Raw genomic sequence first — 3,921 nt, 5'->3', positions numbered from 1 at the left:
TAAAAAAAAAAATCATATGCATACATCAAAATAGATTCAAGTTAAAATTTACATGCATATATCAAAATAAATTTAATTTAAATATTTAAATTTTAATTAACAAAAATAACATCTATCTAAATTTTATTAAGGGTTTAGGGTCATCACCTTTGAGCCTTATATTTATCTAAGGTTATGACTTTAAGGCTTCGTTTGAGATAGTTTTCTTACTGTTTTCTAATACCAAAATTTATAGTTAAAAAAAAAAAAATTATATTAGAAAATTACTTTAAAATGCAGTAAAAAAATTATCCCAAACAAAGAATTTTCTTTGTTTGGGACTACTTTCTTATTGCTTCTTAAAACATATTTTTTAGTACAAAATCTAAAATTTTTGTACTAAAAAATTACTTCAAGAAGCAGTAAGAAAACCATCGCAAATGAGCCGAACGTCCAAATCACAAACTTTATGGTTTATCACTTGCTATATAAAACAAGTATCGTTGCCAATTTATAAATTGATAGTGATTACTCATGGTTGGAAATGGGTGAGGTGGTCCAAAAGATTGAGCTGAAAGCCTGAAATGGTCTTAAGAAAGCTTAGTCCGTCCACTTGTTGATTCCCATTCTTCCATCAAGTTCACAGGGTGGTCCTCGCAATATATATGGGGCTGATTACTCCACATTGACTCTGCACAAACCTTCAACCAAACAAGCTGACTTATGAAGTTATTGATACAAATTTTTAGGGGTGTCAATTCGGGTCAACGGGTCGGGTTCGGTCGAATCCGGAACCGACCCGGCACTATTCGGGTCATCCCGAACTCGACCCGTTCTAAAAAACGGGTCAGGTTTCCGGACCCGAACCCGACCCGATTCTGGTCCGGGTTAACCCGACCCGACACGAATGACCTGAAGTTGACCTAAAATTGCTAGTTTTCGGGTCAAAAATCGGGTCAATCTTCAATTTTCAGGTAAAAAAGGGTCAATCTCGAGTTTTCGGGTCAAATAAGAGTTTTCGTGTCAATTTCTGGTTGCTGGGTCAACCCGAACCAGACCCGATTTTTAAAATGGGTTGATTTGTTGAACCCGAACCCGACCCGTTTCGGGTCTAGGTTGACCATAATCCGGATTTTTCCGGGTCAGTTTTGAATCGGTTTTCGGGTCGTGTCAAAAATTGACACCCCTACAAATTTTTATGTATGTGAGATAAAGTGTGTGTTTCATTCCTCTTTTTAGGGTTGAAAGGTGTCTGTGAAAGAAGTAGTGAAAAGAAAGGAGAGAGATGTACATTGATTAAGGCTTCGTTTGGAGATTAATTATTCTGTTTGGACGTCAAACGTCATTTAGAGACTAATCAAAATGTGCAATGTCACCCTTGCAGGGTACCGCTCAGTATTGCAGCTTGGTATCGCGGCTCGGTACTGCTCAGTACCGCAGCTCGGTACTGCAACTCTCTACCGCTCCGTACCGCGGCTCAGTACTACTGATGTGACACATTCTGATTGGTCTCTGGACAGTGCACTGCATCCGGTCTCCGCACATAATAATTTTTCTCGTTTGTGATATCTTTTGACCACTATTTTTTTGTTACTTTTAAAAATTTTTGTTTAAAAAAATTATTAAAAATAATAATAATAAAGATATCTCAAATGAAGCCAAAAGGCGAGATAGAAGTGAATTTAGTTTTCAATACTGCGAAAAATTTATAGCAAGCCTTCAATAAAATTGCACCACAAATTTGCACTTAAAAAGCCAAAAACTCAAAAACTTTAGGCATATTTGGGATTATTTTTATTGTACTTTTATCTTTTAAATTTAATGTATTTTTCATATTTAATTTTTTTGCTTTAAAAATAAATCAACCTATCTTTAAAAATACTAAAAAAAAAACTTCTGATGTTTTGAGTAATTTTAAAATCAACTATCTTCACCCATAATTGTTGTGGCCTACTGCAGCTCACTTCCTACCATGGGCGGATTAAAAAAAAAATTGCTTTATAGGGAGCTCCGTGGCCATCTCTCTCTCTCTCTCTCTCTCTCTCTCTGTTTTTCATTTTATTTTTATAGATAACAACCTACTCTACTAGTTTCTCTCTCTCTCTCTCTCTCTCTCTCTCTCTCTCTCTCTCCATGGAGCAATTATTACGTCCGAACACCGAACGTGTTCATAGATCAATAATAGTAGAAGAGTGGTCGAAATAGATTAGTACGATAATATATAATTTAAATAAATTTGTGTGGAAATTAATTTAGATGAGCAACATAGTTGTAAGGGAAATTATTAAGAAGTTGCACTTAAAGCGCATTGATTAGAAGTAAATTTGAGAGTTCTGAATGGCTGAGTTTGAGCGCCTATACACCTAGCATACATATACACATCAAACTTAGGCTTTGTTTGGGATGACTTTCTTACTGCTTTTTAAAGCAGTTTTCAAGTACAAATATTTTATTTTTGTACTAAAAAATTATTTTAAGAAGCCGTAAAAAAGTCGTTCCAAATGAAGCTTAAGCCATTAAAAGAGTTGAAGAATTGTAATAATTGATGATCATTAAACAATTTAATATGATTCTTTATGAAATGAGGATCAATTTAATTTGTATTATAGAATAGAGTTTTTCACTAAATATCAATTTTTTTGGTTTATCTTTATGAGACAATACTGCATGCTGATTCCTATAATAAAAGCATCAATTTCTACTTGAATGGTTTCACAAATTGGGAATTTGACAAAAAAGTGGTGCTAAGCACAATTTGCCTGAATGACAATTTTTTTTGGAAATTTACATACATATCACTTTATTTCATGATATTTACATATCTAACACAAAAAATATTAATATTACATGTATACCATCCATATACAACTTTAATATCAAATATACCACTCCTATAATTCTTTTCTACCATGGGTGGTAGACATGTAATATTAATGTTTTGGGTGTTAGATATGTAAATAGCATGAAATAAAGTGGTATGTATGTAAATCTCCCCCCTTTTTTTGCTTCAATTGATGTGTTGACTTAAAAATATACAAAAATTATAATTTAGAAGATATTCTTTAGTTCACGGCTCCAAGTGGATGCTCATGTTGATGTCGAGGTGCTTGTATCTTTAATTATATATTGGACTATTACAATTGGGCTAGACCTCAAAATTTTTTTCTCTTTTGAAGATCTCCATGTAAAAATTATGATGTCTATTACAACTTCTATCTATACGTACTGAATTTTAGTACAAAACTAAGATATTAAACACATTTTCTGTATCATTACAAGTTTTTTAGCATGAAACAATCATTGAAGTTTTGTTGTTTTTTCTTGTTATAAGAGAAGAGTTTTTTGCTTTAAATGGTTTATGGTTGGTGCCATAATTATGTTGACATTGGCAACAACAAACTCGCATTTTGTGAGATTAAGAGAAAATTTGCTTTCACATAATGCAACAAGAGTTAATTTAAGATGATGCAAGTGGTTAACCATAGAAGTAGTAAAAATCAAAATACCATCAAATAAACAATGCAAATTTGGCCAAAAATTCTTGTAAGCATCTCATACGTCTATGTCCATAAAGATATCAAGCATGTTGTAGAGGTTGAATTGGGCTGCAAATGAATCAAGTCGAGCCGAGTTTCAGCCTCAACCTCGTTTAATAGGACCCTGTTTGAGCTCGCCTTGTTAACAATTGAGCTTTTTTGGCTTTTGTTCGAGCTCGAGTTTAAAAAACTCCTGCTCAAGCGCGACTCGTGTTCTCATTCAGGCTTATCGAGCCGCTCATCAACCCAAGCCGATGGTTCAACTCGTTTAGAAAAAAATATAATCACAAATAAACACAACGAGCTAAGCCAAGCTGTTCGTTACTCGTTGTACCGCTATTGGTCCTCACATGTTTTTTATTTTATAGAGCAAAGTTACGACATTCGAAGTGGTGTGGGACTAAAC

This window comes from Dendrobium catenatum, unplaced genomic scaffold, assembly GCF_001605985.2.
Source record: "Dendrobium catenatum unplaced genomic scaffold, ASM160598v2 fragScaff_scaffold_621, whole genome shotgun sequence".
Classification (NCBI taxonomy): domain Eukaryota; kingdom Viridiplantae; phylum Streptophyta; class Magnoliopsida; order Asparagales; family Orchidaceae; genus Dendrobium; species Dendrobium catenatum.
Note: the sequence above shows the minus strand (reverse complement) of the source record.